Below are 16467 nucleotides of genomic sequence, written 5' to 3'. Positions count from 1 at the left end.
ATTAACCCCCCTTTGTGCAATCCTCAGACGTTTATACGAAGAGGAACACCGTTCCCTTTTTGATCACTCTTTCATTTCGTTAACCCCGTACTGCATGTTTATACAAAGGTGACCTTAATGTTTATACAGGCAGGTTAGGGGAAAAAGGGAACAATATTATCAGCGAATGAAATTCCAAACCCTTATGTCCAGATATTTTCAATTAAGCTTTCCCAGCTAAAGTTAAAGCTTAATAAAGGTCCAAACAATACACAGCCCTTTCAAGAAATAATAAGAGAATCTCTTGGTTTGAGCTAATGAAATTTGAATTAAAAGCAACTACGGTTATTCTTAGCTTAGCTCAAAAATAGCTTGAACTAAAGGATTTTAATAACCCAGAACTCAAGCCTTGACTAGTTGTTCAAGTGGAATCTTTTTAAGCAGAAACAATCGTTAGCCTAAGATTAACTTAATCTTTTCTTTTCGGTAAACATTGGTGGATTGAACAAGTAGATCATTAGACCTTAGACCTAGAAGAGGCTTGGAAGTATTCAACATAAACAGAATTAGAATATTTTTTTTTTATCTTCTTTTGTAAATAAAATCAGTTGTCACTGAATTCTGAGTACCGATTTCTTACCCAACGCCTCAGTTTGTATCACGCTACCAAATTTATTAGCCCTGTAAGTAAGGGACAACCTTACAACTGGTCGCAGTGGTACCCAGGTTCGGTACAACTGGTCGCAGCGGTAGTCAGGTTCGGTATAACTGGTCGCAGCGGTACCCAGGTTCGGTACAACTGGTCACTGCGGTAGTCAGGTTCAGTATAACTGGTCGCAGTGGTACTCAGGTTCGATACAACTGGTCACAGAGGTAGTCAGGTTCAGTACAACTGGTCGCAGCGGTACTCAAGTTCGGTACAACTGGTCTAAGCGGTACTCAGGTTCGGTACAACTGGTCGCAGCGGTACTCAGTTTCGGTACAACTGCTCGCAGCGGTACTCAGGTTCGGTACAACTGGTCGCAGCGGTACTCAGGTTCGGTACAACTGGTCGCAGCGGTACTCAAGTTCGGTGCAACTTTCGTTTAAGTGGGGGAGGATTAATTAAATTTATAAAATTCGGTAAAATTTAGTCCTGTTCCTCACAAGAAAGTGTGTGTTCAGTTTTCCAAACCTATCCAAGACTGAAAAGTTTGAAAAAGTGTTCATTAAAGAAAATTTTAACCTAAAAAGGAAGCTCAGACAGACTTTTATCTTTTATCTTCCTAAGATTCTTTCTTTCTTCTCCTTTTCTTTCTCTTTGCTACAAGTTCTAGTGTCCGTATCATCTGTAGCTTGCTTAAATCCTTTTAAACGCGAGTGTCATAGTTTAATCATCTTCAAAAGTGAAATTATAATATTATCCTTGAGGGTTAATTTAAATCAAGATATTGAGCTAATTCTTAATCAAATTACAAACTAGCTCATTTTAGTAGTTTAAAACAATTTAAAGGTTCAAAATCTTTCCCGCATTAAGCCTTTATAAGGATAGAACAATCATGAGTTCAAATGAAAACAAAATTAAAGAGTTAGAAATTGCACTACAACAAGCGCAGTCAAGAATAAATGCTCTAGAAGGGCAATATGGAGGTGCCACAGTCACAAGTAGGATTCAAAGCCTATTTGTGGAGCAAGCGCCTCCCATCTGTTACAGACATATCCAAATGAAATCCATTCATGGATTACCACCCTTAAACAAATACAGAGGAGTTTAGAAAAAAATGGCAGTGCTAGAATTAATCAAACTATTTGTTATACACGGGGAGAAATACAAAGATTCGCAACGAGCTTAGACATTCCTAAAATGAAAGATATGTCAAGACCAACTAGGGATATTTATTCCAGGTATAAATTTAGTGAAAGAAAAAACTCTCTCATAAAATGCTGGACTTGTGGGGGTCCACATAGACAATCGAAATGTGAAAAACCTCCAACTTGTATCCGCTGTGGTGAAACAGGCCACAAAGAAAAATATTGTTTAGCTCCAACACCTATACACCAACCCCAAGAAAAATTTTAAGGCAATATTGCCGAAGGTACTGCGGCCTCCGAGCAATGGTTAGGGAACCACTGGAAGGCAGAGGCCCAAATTCCGTAGTTTTGTAGTAGGTTAACTGTTAGGAATAGACTTAGTGTTACTAGTAGTCACGGATATGTCATGACAGGGAGTCATGTACTTCAGAGAGAGGTTGAGAGGACACCTCTCAAGGATACAAAAATGGGTTGCGTTCACCTCTTAAGTATGCAGAAAAGGGTTGCGTCTACCTCTTAAGGATGCAAGAAAGGGTTGCGTCTACCTCTTAAGGAAGCAAAAAAAAGGTTTGCATCTATAGAGATTCGAAAAAGGGTTGTATCCCAACGCGCAAAGGCTACATATGTATATACTAGAGTCATTAATGACGGATAACACAAAACGAAACAAGCGGAGTCTATTACCACTTTGGGGACAAAATAGGGTGGGTCACAGGACTAGCATAGGAAGAAAATATAGAGACAATTCTTCATCAAGTAGATTATTTAACAAAAAAAAAAACAATAAAAAAAAAAAAAAAAAAAAAAAAAAGTTAAAACACATGTCGGACAGATCTATATCGTTAGTAAGTGACCTTGACAGATAATTAAGAATGGAAAAAAACAAAAGCCTAGAAATTTTGGGAAGGATCTCCAAGAGAGTTATGAACTCTGTTTGAGAAGAGTTAAAATTAGCGTTAGTTACCCCAGTCTTTAGGGATAATATTTTCCCTTATGACCTATTCTACATTTGGTCAAGTGATACCACAGGAAAATTGCGACTTAGCGTGAATGGTGACAAATGCACATTGGTAAAAATATAGTAGTAGCACCATCCAAGAAAAATAGATGAGAGTAAACGCATTGCCCATAAGATTTAGAGCATTGTTGAAAATAAAAAACACTGCCGATAGGATATAAAATATCCGTCAAATAAAGGATAAAAATTATAGGAATTATATAAGAGACTCCTTATAATTCAGCCACACACTAAATTAAACTAGAAGTGTCTTCAACAAAGGAGATGAGTTCAGAAAATTCGAAAGGTTCGAAATTTTCATAACTCGTAATTTTTAAAAACAAAATAGAGAAAGGGCACAGATTTTTTTCCTTTCATCGTATAATGTATTTGTCTTTGATTTCTCATGTTTTCCATCGTTACTAGACCTTATGGAACCCTTAAATACTCTTTCAAGTATTCAATTATAATTTGAAAAAAATTGTGAATAAAGTTTGAAAAGCCCCAAATAAGAAATAACATTCAGCTGTTCGTAGAAGTCAATCAATATATCCTCTTTTTATTAAAGATGTGCTCAATTTTAAACCTAAATAATCAAATAGTCAATTTATCTGTGCTTAGCAACACAAGAGCAGGGGTTTGATTTCGGATGCCGCGAAACAACAAACAAAAACAACCCGTAGATTAAAAATATATGTAAGAACTCATAAGAATTCTGGCTGAGAATTTTGCATAAGTTCTACTACATTAGGAAGACGAAACTGAATATTTAACTTCTATTTACTTTTAGAATAGGTTTATTTCAACTATTGGCCTAGATGAAGTGAGGCAAATGCGAGTTTCCTTACAAGAAGAAAAGGAAAGATGTAACAACATATTGGACATCAACGTATAACATTTTTACACTCTTTATATATATAATAGAATTTCTTTCAGTAGGACTGATATTCAGAAATTTAAGAAATTTATATACAGGTTATAGAGACCAAAAGTCTCAGGGGTTTAATTTAGAAGTAGTATAAAGAGAAATTGAGTTACACTAGATCTTAGTAAATTTGTGTTTCCTTTTGTTTATTCCTTTTAAAACAAAAATTATACTAAGATTTTAAGTGGGGGAGATTGTAAGGAGGCCTTATTTTGTGTAAATTTCGTAACTCAATTTTATTAAGGCTTGGCATTCCCTTTCGCTTCATAGATCAGAAATATAGCGACAATTTCAAATGAGCTTGAATTTGAAAATAACTTCTTTTTGCATAACTAGTCATAAATCTTGTAGTGACACTCTTTGTCCAAGAATCAAACGAACTTTGAACCCGTTATATGTTAAGACCTAATTTAGACCAGTTTTGCAAGGCCTTGAAAGACTGAAAAAGAAACTACTTTTAACAAAAGTGGTTGATTGGCTAGGAGGGAGGGAAGGTCGCTAAACGGATCAAGTAGCAAAAAGAATATAACTTACGGATGAGAGACAAATCGGGGTAGTTTTGCCTCGGAAACATGGTAGTCCTTTAGAGCAAACAAAGAGTAAGTGTTTTACTTTGTAATTACGATAAGCTACCCCTGCCTGTCTGAATTCTCTTTGGGAATAAAGGTTTGAAGATAAAAGTTAAAATAAGAAGAAAACCTCCAAAACTTTCTGTCACTTGGAAATAACCTTAATACGTATATAACAGAAATTAATAACAACTAGCGCTAAAATTTAATTTGATGATTTTGGGCTTATAGTCTCAGTAGTATTTCCACCTAGACAAGGCTTGAGCCATTTGGAAAAAACCGCATTTTAAGGTTAGAATAAGCCAAATTAAATTTCTTCCCAGAAATTTAAGCTTTGAATATCTGAGGGTTTAAAGAGGAAAGGAAACCTTAACCAAGAAGAGAAAGTTAGGAGAACCATTTGTACTTCTCCTTGTCAGCCTAGAGTCCCTTGAGGCTTAGCTTGACTTTATAAGGACCTTATATCAAAAAATTTGAATTATCGGACAATAAAATAAATTAACCCCCCTTTGTGCAATCCTCAGAAGTTTATATGAAGAGGAACACCGTTCCCTTTTTAATCACTCTTTCATTTCGTTAACTCCGTACTGCATGTTTATACAAAGGTGACCTTAATGTTTATACAGGCAGGTCAGGGGAAAAAGGGAACAATATTATCAGCGAAAGAATTTCCAAACCTTTATGTCCAGATATTTTCAATTAAGCTTTCCCTGCTAAGAATAAAGCTTAATAAAGGTCCAAACAATACACAGCCCTTTCAAGAAATAATAAGAGAATCTCTTGGTTTGGGTTAATGAAATTTGAATTAAAAGCAAGTACGGTTATTCTTAGCTTAGCTCAAAAATAGCTTGAACTAAAGGATTTTAATAACCCAGTACTCAAATCTTGACTAGCCGTTCCAGTTTAACCTTTTTAAGTAGAAAAAATCCTTAGCATAAAATTAACTTGATCTTTTCTTTTCGGTAAACATTTGTGGATTGAAAAACTAGATCATTAGACCTTAAACCTAGATAAGGTTGGGAAGTATTCAACATAAAGAGAATTAGAATGCTTTTCATTTTATCTTCTTTTGTAAATAAAATCAGTTGTCACTGAATTCTGAGTACCGATTTCTTACCCAACGCCTCAGTTTGTATCACGCTACCAAATTTATTAGCCCTGTTAATAGGGGCAACCTTAGAACAGCATCCTTTTATACCTCACAAAATAGCAGGAAAATAAATCCCTCCTATTTTTATACCATTTCAGCACGCAGAATAACAAGTTTTACAGGCGTAGAATAACACTGATTTCTTCATATAGTATTTTTTCAATTATCTTAGAAACCCGAGCTCATTGCTGTGTAAAAAAGTTATTTTTCTACTGAATTGTTCTCATTATGACATCTGTTGTACCGACTACAGCACCAAAAGCAGGCTATTAGAAAATAAGTTCTGTCCATTTTAAAGCTGAATGTTGTTGTTAATATAATATTTTCAGCATGCTCTAATGACTGAACAAAATCATTAAATCAAATTGAAAAGCAATTAATTTTATCACGCCCAAAAGTCCTCACATCTAAATTGATGATTCTTAGGTAATGTGAAAGTGACCCTGTGTGTAATTGAAAGCAGGCCATGTTTCACGTTTTTTGATGACAATCCATTTAGATAAGAGACAAGGATAAGAAAAATTGGTTCAAGTTTTTTACTGTCTTATTAAACTATTTTACCTGTTTTTAATATATTTTCATTGCAATTGTAAATGAAAAGGCAGTTTGGCCTTAGAAATTATTTTGCTTTGCAGGATTAACCTCTGGAAGGGGTAGTTTCAGATACAGAAGTAGATCAAGTGGGCAACTTCCCTCCTCCCTTGGCATAGACAGAGTTTCATTTTGTGCAGTTTTCATTTAAAAAGTTTATCCTGAAAAGAAAAAATTATACGAAATTACAATTATTACCCAAAAACCTTGAGATTTTGAGAATGGCAAATACTTTTGATAAATTTTTGATCATAACAAAACGCCATATAACAGACACTATATTCTTTGTGGTCAAAAAAACTTACTATTTCTTGTTCGGATCCGGAAATTATTGGGAATTATTAACTAATAGGGCAAACGCAAGTGCTAATAACAAAAGGAAGCTTGTTTTTCTAGTTATTCAGAAAAATCAGCCTGTCTTTATTAATACAAGTAAACAGATCCCACGGGTCAACATTAAAACTAAAATTGGCTCATCGACCCCAGGGTTGGGTCATTTTAGATGTAAAGTCGAGAAGCAGCTTGATAAATTTGGTGCCCAAGAAGCTTCAAAGTACATAAATCAGGAATGGCAATTGCCTATTGTTAACTTCGGTGCTGTGAAAAACATTTAAGAAACGTACTTAGCGTTATAGTATCCTAACATATAAAGGGCACTAGTGAAATCCTTACTTGCTAAAAACCATTATACTATGAAAATATAAATTGATGAATAAAACCAACAGCAAATGCTCGTTGATTTATTACCTCTATCCTTCCCCACTGCATCCCTCTTCCAGCCGAGGACCAAGGTCATAAGAGCATCACAGGTTGCTCTAAATGACGAAAAAAAATACGGAAAATTTTTTGAGAGACCTCAACCCTCGGGACCAAATTTAAAAGCTCGTCATGACTGAAAACTGAATAACTATACAGTTTCAAAGGACGTCTTGCCCTCTTAAATGCTGGGAGATGGTATCATGCAATTAATTTCATTTATAAGATTTCTTAGAATAACAGAATCTAGAAGCTGTTGTTTGACTCTGTCCTATCTCATGTACCGAAACCCCAATTTTGGTATAAATCAATGGCCATCATCTCCTGAAACATATCAGGAATTGCTTAGATTTTAATCGTATGCTGCATGCGAATGGCATACCTTAGTTCTCCTTTGACTTGAATTATTCTGTAAGAAGCAAAGCTACATTATTAAATATGTAAAAGGACTAAATATCATGAATGAGTTTTGTGGAAAATTGAGAATGTCTTCAACATCTTCTTTTTTTTTGTTTTTAATTATTTTTCTTCGCTTTTTAGTCGTTATCTTCGATGAGAATATGTTTTTTTAATCGAATGAAAACGTCTTGAATAATAAATATGAAGGGTTTTAGAATTATTTAATAGTTTGGGTGATGAGTAGGCTGGTTGTTGATATAGTTACGTGAACGAATGGATGTGGAATGTGTCGACTAGTTTGTGTCAGCTTGAATTTTCACAGTTTTGTGTTTATTTGAGTAAATTAGCGCAATTGGAATTAAAAACGTTTGAATAAGTGCATATATTATTGTTTAAAAAATATAAAGAAAAAAAAGAAAGAAAGCTTTTAAAAGCTTGGCCAGCTTTTAACAGTAGCCACTTCTGAATCGTCATAATTTTTATAATAATCCACGTATCTTCGAAATTTTCTGTAAAGTTTGCCAGCGAAATTTCGTTTTGAGGGAGAGGGAAGTGAGATTGGTTGACTGTTGCGAGATTGCTACGTAACCCCACCCAAATTAGAGAGAATCTCCGAAACAGACTCTTGCATACTTGCCTGTTTTTAGATACTCGTGATTTTTGAAAGATATGCCATACCAATAGCTACCATTTAATAACCATAAGAGGCTTTGGACAATTATTTCAGTTTTGTTGAACTATGCATGGGACAAATTGGCATTTGCTTGAGTGTTTCTTAACTGTTTCTCCGTCAAAATTGTAGAAGCTCCGAGCACCAAGTAGCTACAAAAATTTAATATCAAAACACGAGCCTTCTACTTCGTTGATCACCGAGTAATATGCTCAAGCTCCTTAGCCACCGTATCTACTTTAGAATGGCGCTTCTTGGCATTATGTCACTTGGCACTAGTTCAAGACACAAACGCGCATCTACGAAGAAAAACGTAAGAAAAAGATAAAGAGAAAGTTAAACTTCTTTCCATCAACCCCATTCAGCTATAAGAAAAGTGTTGTACCAACGTTTGCTTAGTGCAAGTGAAGTTTAGGCCTAATATTTTATAAGTTTATTAATGCAACCAGTGCCTCACTGCAGGACCAAGCAGCCTGAGGCCAGCACTATAGGCCTACCCCTACTCCACCCTATTCTATTCAGAGCTTAGATCTTTGTACGCCTCCCAAACTTTGGACTTCCTACTTCCTTTAAATGATTTTAATAATTCACTTATATCCTCTCCCTTCCCTATTTATGAGTGATCGCCCCCCCACTTCGTTAAATTGCCAAAAAGCATACTTTCGGAATTATTTCATTCCTCTACAGTAAACCACGACATTGCCACCTTTCTTTCATTTTCCCCTTCATTTCATTACAACCCTAGTCGGTAGGATTGAACCAAAAGCTGTACAACTTCCTGTTTGATACATAGTCGATTACGTGAGTGGCTTTATCTGTCTTCACAGAATTTCTCAGCAGAAAAACTAGCATATTGACGGGATAAATAATTTCTTTTGATAAATGAATGAATCATTCCATCTACTTTTCGAAGCACCCCCGCTCTAAATCCATGGTTCACAGCTGTCATTGCTACAATTTCTATTATCAAAATCATCCTATTCTTAAAAAAAATTTTTAATTGTAAAAGAATACCATGTGTCTTGGACTTAATCTTCTATGACCTGTTTTATGTTTGCCTCTGATAATATTTGATTTTTTTTGTAGTTGTAATCTCTCACATTTGAATTATTTTATGTTTCTTCTATTGGGTTTATTTTCATTTGATTTCTAACTTTTTTTTAACAGAAAGGCCTAATTTATCTTTTAAATTCTGTTATTAAAATATGCCAAGCAAAAATGTAGCTTACACATTTTTAAGAATTCATTTTTGAAAATGAAAAATTCTGAAAAAGAAGAAGCTTTTTGGACTCCCCGAATATCACAATATGCTTCTAAATGCTCTGCAACAGTAATATTTTTCCATTGAGCATCAAACTGTGGGAAATATCCAAGTGCTGGAAAGGCCTCAGAAAGACTCGAGTTAATGTTCTGATTATCAATTATTACCTAAAAGATATTATTTTCCAACATCAAACACGTAGAGTTACTAAGCAAGAATCAGTGACTGTTTAAATAGCTTTAATGGGTGAAATCGCCAAATACCTGCCGCAAACACAATCAAAGTTAAATGAACTTAGTAATAAAGGATGTTTAAAGTTATTTTCATAATGAAATTTTTCTCACGAGGTCCAGGTGTCAAAATTGCCAGAACGCTTCTTCCATTTGCCAACCTGAAGTTGTGTTAACCTCGCATATTTGTCTAAAGTTTATTTTTCAAACACCTGTTTTTCAAACACCATATTTGTCAAAACACCTGTTTTGAGTATCTGATAAGCAAAGGTAATATGGTGATTCAAACTCATTTATTGATTACTTAGGACTAATCATTTAATTATTTTGCAGTAACGATCTGTAAATAAAGAGTGAACAATGCTAACAGAAACTAAAATAAGAAATATTGATGACGATAAATACGTCTATAATTTCTGCTTTTTACAGTGATTCCAAATATATATATATAAATTCGTTACCTATTAAAGGTTGGTTACAAGCGTAAGAAAATTGGCATTATTTTAGTATAACAGGAAGGCTATCTTCAAAAAGGAGAGTGATGTTATCAAAAATCACACTATCTATTAAGCATATTTAAAAACTCTGGATCAACCCTATCTTCAAAAATGGTTTTTATTTCCTAAAACGAATGTTGACAGATACATGTTTAGTTTTTCGTTTCTCGAGCAGTGATCCAATTGAGTCTTCAACTGTGGGATACCAGAAGAGGTTTCACTTGAACTGACAATCTTTGTCCGCTCATCCTTGTCCATTTCATTTTATTCCATGATAATAAATATTCTAGCCAACCCTACGGGAATCCTTTCCCAATTTAAAGATTTTATCGCTTTCCTTGCGTCTGAATAAAAGTGAAACTTGAAATTTTGCTTAAAAAAGGGAGTTGGTAAATAAAGCCCTAGTTATCATCCAGATATTTTTCTTAGAAACAAATATAGTAGGTACTAACTAAAACTGACAGCTCGGTGGAAATCACAGTTTATATAATTATCCAGTATGATCTTTCCGTATCTCACCCATCATAAAAACCCGGACCAAGGTGCGAGTGCTCCAGAGAACGTTTTTGCAGATAGAAACATAGGCGGCATCAGATCTTTTCACGGGTAGACAAGTCAGACTGTGATCTAATCGGATACAAGTGGAAACCCGATATTACGAATAATGCACTTTGTTGGAAACAATCGGAAACAAACTAACCCGCTAATGCAGAAAGAAGTGGGAATAGATTTTTGTTCGCACCGAGAATGAAGACCAGAAATGATCTGCGATATGCTTACTGGATAATTATATGAACTGTGGTGGAAAGTAACAATTTATTGTATTCTAACAAGCTTTCAGTTCAAATACAGGTTCGATTTTTGGTGATCAAAATAGAAGGAAGGGGGGGAGGGTCCATATAAGTGGCAGACCTAATTATATTAGGAGTACTTTCTGTTCGTTCTGAGTTTTAACACCTTCTTACTTTTATAATGAAAACCTTGTTATTATTTTAAGTTAATGCTGAACAAGACTCATTTTATTTGCTTGATTTCTTCAGACAGTAAATTGGATAATAAAGTCATCTACGAATAGTGATTTATTTTGTCATGGAATTGAGGATTTTAGTACGAAAATAAGTGAAGTATATATAGCTATAGGAGAAAGCAGCAAAATTTTAGATTTTAGGGAAGACATGGCCCTAGTGACTCTTCGCCCGTGTGGGTGCCGTATCCAATAGCTTTCGTGGGATGAACAGAGACTCAACTAGAAGCATAAACATCGACTTACTTTGCCCTTTGTTGGAGCTTCTTCTGCAATTATTACTCTCATTGTTGCTGTCTTTCCAGCCCCGTCATAACCAAGGAGTCCAAAGACTTCGCGTTTTAAAACAGCCAAAGTTATATCACGAACAGCTACGAATTTCTCACCCTTTTTGCCTTTCTTCTTCTTTGCATTCTCTTCCGGCTTTGAATATTCTTTTCGAAGTCCTTACAATAACGAATCTTGGTTAAAATATATTTTTTATTCTTAAGTTACACCAATGCCAATTTTTTTTAAACTAATTTAAGTCTTATAAATGTGTTTTCTGTTATTAAATTTCTAGGTTGGGCAAGCAACGTAGGTTGCTGTGGATACTGTTGTCTACCTGGCCAAAGATCCAGGTCAGTTGACTCCCACCTAGCGGATAAACCATTTGTCAAGAATTTTCAAATCCAGAATCTTGAATTATTGTGACATAATGAACCTTATACAGGCCATCTAGATAAATCTACTTTTTCCCACCAAGTTACTGCTCGAAATTTTGTTTTCATGATTTATTCCAAATGACTTTCAGTTTAATACCGGCAAACCCTCATACTGGAAAGGGTCTGAACAAGAGCTGAATACAAGATAAATAGCAATTCAAAAAGAAAAAGTAAATTTAAAAAAAATATATAAATTGGCATTAATTAATTTACTGAAGGCAGTAGTTACATAGTGTCTTCTGAGAAGAATACAGTCGAAGTGCAGTATTTAACCCATCTCCTGCTCATGCATAAGAAATATTCAAGAAGACAATATTTATTATCCCCATTGGAAGGTTCTGTCTATACTGTCAAACAGTTCATCTTAATGATCTGGAACTAAGGAGGAACTGGGCACAATAGTAACTTAAACTCTAAAAAAATTAAATTTTAATAAAAATACATACTCAAAAGAATTGGCTTTACATCCAAATACATAAAATTCATTAAGTTCAATATTATCAATAAAAAGCTACGAACATGAGAAAATTTGCCTGATTTTGAAAAAAGAGGGAAACACCCCCAAAAATTCAAGTGACCTTAGTGAAAATCACATTATCATATTCAAGATATAGGAGAACCCTAATTTAGAGGTTTCAAGATCCTATCTACAAAAATGTGGAATTCTGTATTTTTTTGGCCAGAATAAATTTCACGGATGCTTATTTATTGTTTGGATAATGTAGATTCAAAAGAATCTGTCTCTAGAGGTCTTATCTAGATGTCTTATGGCCAATTGCACTTTAAATTAAATGCTGGTACATACGATTTTTATGAGACTTGCCACGAGAACGTGAGATTTTGTGAAGAGTATTATCTGTAGAGCGTGGAATTATTTCTTTTTCTCGAACTAAAAAATATTGAGATGGGGCTGCTAGGTTTAAAATTTAAGCAACCACCCATTTCTTTATATTCCAGCTGAAGACGCTCAAGAAGTAGCCCAGATAAGGTTATCAAGAGCGTAAGAAATTCAATCCAGTAGAGTCGAAGATGTTCTACACGCAAGCATCGTCAATCCTTCAGTAAATTCTGTGAGATTTATAGAAGTGTATTAGTATACGTTGCTTATAACCCAGCCCATAGTCCAGAAAGATAAGAAAAGCTCTTGTAGTTTAAAAGGGCTGGAAGGGATTTTTGCAGACCATGTTATTTCAACTTTCAAGATTGATTTTAATTACTCACAAAATATACCAGGTCCTAGTCTATTAGTTTTTATTTTTTGGGGGGCTAAATCACAAATATAGTATCTGCTGGGAGTCTGCGGTAATGGCGTAATTCCGTCAAAACCCTGGAGAGAGGGGAAAAGTTGGAGCCAATTCTCCAAAATCAAGTGAAAATGACAGTGAAAACTGAAAACGAGCCATATAGTAGCAAAAAAGGTAACGTGTGGATACTCGAATTATGCAGGATTATTTTAGTCTTAACAAGGTTTATTGAAAAACTAAGTTTCAGCTGGGGGGGGACTGAGGCCTGGGAGGGGTAGCCTCCCTGCCCAAACAAATTACTCCCCTGGTCAGGGAAACAATGCTGGACTTAAGACTGAGAACAAAATCCATCATGGATGAGAACAAAACCGATCATTCTTCTTTTTTTTAAGGAAACGAATTTTTAACTAAAATTTCATTATATTCTGGCTTAAAACAAAAACTAAGGACAGTTTTTTACAAGTTTTTTAGTCTAACTGCACAGCACTTTACCGGAACGTTTGGCTAATCAGTATAGTGATGAAAGAATGATTCGAATGTACTTATGAAGCTATCAGTAAGCTATAGTTACAAAAAAAATCATTATTGTATGACAGCCAACCATCAATAGAGTAGCCTACTAATGCGCATAGTAATGAGAATTGACTCACCTGTATTAAAATTACAGCATCAGTCATCACCTTCACGTTTACGGTCGACACGCTGTCTTTCAATTTTTACATCACTATCCTCATTATTACTATCTACGTCTTCACAATCACTTACTAATTTGCCATTTTTCTTTCCAGGAGAGAATACCTACAAAAACAAAGAGAGAAAGTAAAGAGAAGGAGAGAGTGAGAGGGAGGGAGAGAGAATTTGAGGGAGAGAGACGAGAGAGAGAGAGAGAGAGAGAGAGAGAGATAGAGTGAGAGAGAGAGAGAGAGAGAGAGAGAGAGAGAAAGATAGAGAGAGAGAGTGTGAGAGTGAGCGTGAGTGGGTGTGTGTGAGAGATTGAGTGAGTGAGTGAGTGATTGTAATTGAGAGAGTGTGAGTGATAGTGAGAGAGAGAGAGAGAACGAGAGAGAGAGGGACAGAGAGACAGAAATAAACAGAGAAACGGAAAAATAAAAATAGAAAGATCACGAGAGAAAGGGGTGGGAGGTAGGGAATGAGAGAGAGAGAGAGGGAGAGATAGGCATTTGCACAGTTAATTATGGTATGATTGTATGCTTTGTGGTAAAAGCATATTTTGCTTTTGTGATTGTGTGTGTAAGGTCACACTGGGTCAAATCGACTGTCAAAGATCCAATCAATTGTGTTAAATTTTTACAGTTTTAACTTAAAGGCATTATCTAATCCAGATATATTATATATTATCACTTTTATATTAATTAATAAATGCCAAATTTCAGGAGAAATCAATTTGGTAACTTAGGACTATTTTGTTTTCAACTTCAATGGCACATGAGTTGCTAAACGGCTCCCTCCCTCAAATGAAATAATCTTGGGGTATGAAAATGATGGTTATGGTTTGAACCACCCCCCCCCTCCACCCTGTGTAAAATTCTCCCCGAATTTAAAATTGAGCAGCCGAAGGGAAAGTAGGATAAATAAAAATAAATGAAAAAAAGAAGAGATTTTGGAACATTATAACCATGTTCCAAAATGAAGGTAGAATATATGGTGTAGAACATCCTATGTATCTGTTATTATATTTTTATTTCTTTTAGTTCTCATTTTGGGGGGGGGGGTTGAGCTATCAGCATAAAGGTTAAAGAAAATAAGTTGGGAATATGAAAGCGGTGGCAACTGCTGAAGGAGTGCTCTATGATAGAAAAATGTACAGAGATGCGGATTGGGACTAAGAAGTGTGAATAATTGCTTGGTCTAGGAACGACATCAATTATACATGATACCAATTAACTTCTTGTAATCAGAAACACATCCAAAATGCGTGTATTACAAGGGTTTACTGTCTGAAGTACCTTTAAGATTTACTTTTTGTAATTTAAACACCATGGAGTCAAGCTCCAAGTCAGAACAAAACAAATTCAAAATCGACAGAACTCCTTATTTTAAATAATCAAGCAAAATTATTTTCTTTAGCCTTTATCTTACGGTGCTATGATAAATCAACCCAAAAACATGACAAAAAGATTTAAAGAAAAAACAAATAAAATATCAGATATATAGGATGCTCTACACCGTATATTAAACAGTATATCTTAGAACATACATAGAATATTCCAAAATCCCTTCATTTCTTCATTCTTTTTATTTGCTTTCTTTTCCTTGCTCAGTTCTAAATTTTCCAGGGGACAATTTTCTATGGGGGAATTTTCCGCAGGGGGAATTTTCTGGGGAGAAATTTACGGGGGATTTTTTGCGGGGGAATTCCTTGGGGGGGGGGGGGTGAAATAAGCCGGACACCAAAATTATTAATATTTGTTACTCGAACTTTGATTGCAATTCTAATTATTGTTCTAGATCAGTATTAAAAGGGGCAGGGCTGCTCAAAATATACCTACATTCAATAGCTCCCTGTGAGTGTGGAAAGCAGATGTCTGCATGATGTTACATATCCACTGTCTCATGAACATTCAACCTTGCTGGAACTCTGGACCCACATGTTTTTGTATTACGTAAACAATAAATTTCTGAGGTAACAATTGTTTATCCCTCATTAGAAGTTTGAACACATATAATTTTTGATATGTATAAAATATCACTGATTTCTTGGTGCCAACAACCATATGTTTTCATTGTTATTCTAAAATATTGGCAGTTATTTAAGGTAATTTTGGAACATCTGGAACAGTTCGATGAACTGGATTAAAAATTTTCGTTTTATAATGTTTAGCTCTTTAAAAATTCTCGTCTATGTTACATTTCATGTTGTTACTCTCAACATTTTTTCAGTTTTTCATCTCATTATCCTCAGCTTTAGTAGTAATCGCTACAGAGGCAGCAGTATAGTGGTAGTAGTAGTTGTATTTGTGGTAGTGGTGTGCAAATATTGCCTTTATGGTTATTTGGTCAGTCCTGTCATCATTCCCTGAAAGTTCCAACTTTATACTCTTAGTCATTTCTGAATTATGTCCTTTTGATAACCTTCATACCTATAACAGGGTTTTATTTAGTTCAACAGTCCCCTGAATATTCTCAGAAAATTCACCTCTATGGCCACTATGAACACTAAAGTTAAAAATATCTCCCCTCCTTTCCCAATGAAAAATACTGTATGTAAACAATGGGGAATTACATAACTTACAGTCCTTCCTTTGAGCACTTTAGGAGTCCGACATCCCTAGAGACATGGACTGTTCAACTATGCTGAACGAAATGGCTGTCTCAAATTCTTATTGATTGTGTTTGGAAAATTAAGGGGATTGGGAAGGGGGCTGATTCCCCTCCAATCACTTTTGATTAACAAAAAAAGGCCCTAGAACTTTCAATTTTTAATCAAATGAGCTCCTTCCAGAATTTCTACGGCAACTTCTTCTATGTGAAAGTTCCTTGGTGAAAAAAAGAAACAAATAAATAATATGTTGCGAACACTTTGCTTTTTACTTTTGTCCCCTTTTGGTGTATTCCACATCCCCACAGTAAGCCCTGAAATTTTTAAGTTCATACTTCAAGCCGTTACTAAGATAATGCCGATATGCAATTTTGATAACGTCCATGCACACAGCATGTTT

General features: G+C 35.0%; 1 protein-coding gene and 1 long non-coding RNA gene across 4 annotated transcripts in view; one reads left to right on the top strand and one right to left on the bottom strand.

Moving 5' to 3' along the window:
- LOC148940269 (DNA cross-link repair 1A protein-like) overlaps positions 1–16467 on the top strand; it is a 320311-nt gene that overhangs the window by 191912 nt on the left and 111932 nt on the right. The window lies entirely within an intron of this gene.
- LOC148940270 (uncharacterized) lies at positions 11225–15427 on the bottom strand. Its single transcript, XR_016143474.1, has 3 exons — positions 15298–15427; positions 13438–13585; positions 11225–11285 (listed from the first exon to the last, which is right to left on the bottom strand). It is a non-coding gene; the product is annotated as an uncharacterized LOC148940270 (long non-coding RNA).

This window comes from Artemia sp. Qi Xiang Cuo, chromosome 20, assembly GCF_049724085.1.
Source record: "Artemia sp. Qi Xiang Cuo chromosome 20, ASM4972408v1, whole genome shotgun sequence".
Classification (NCBI taxonomy): domain Eukaryota; kingdom Metazoa; phylum Arthropoda; class Branchiopoda; order Anostraca; family Artemiidae; genus Artemia; species Artemia sp. Qi Xiang Cuo.
The sequence above is the reverse complement of the archived record's forward strand: the minus strand, read 5'-3'. Positions and strand labels throughout refer to the sequence as shown.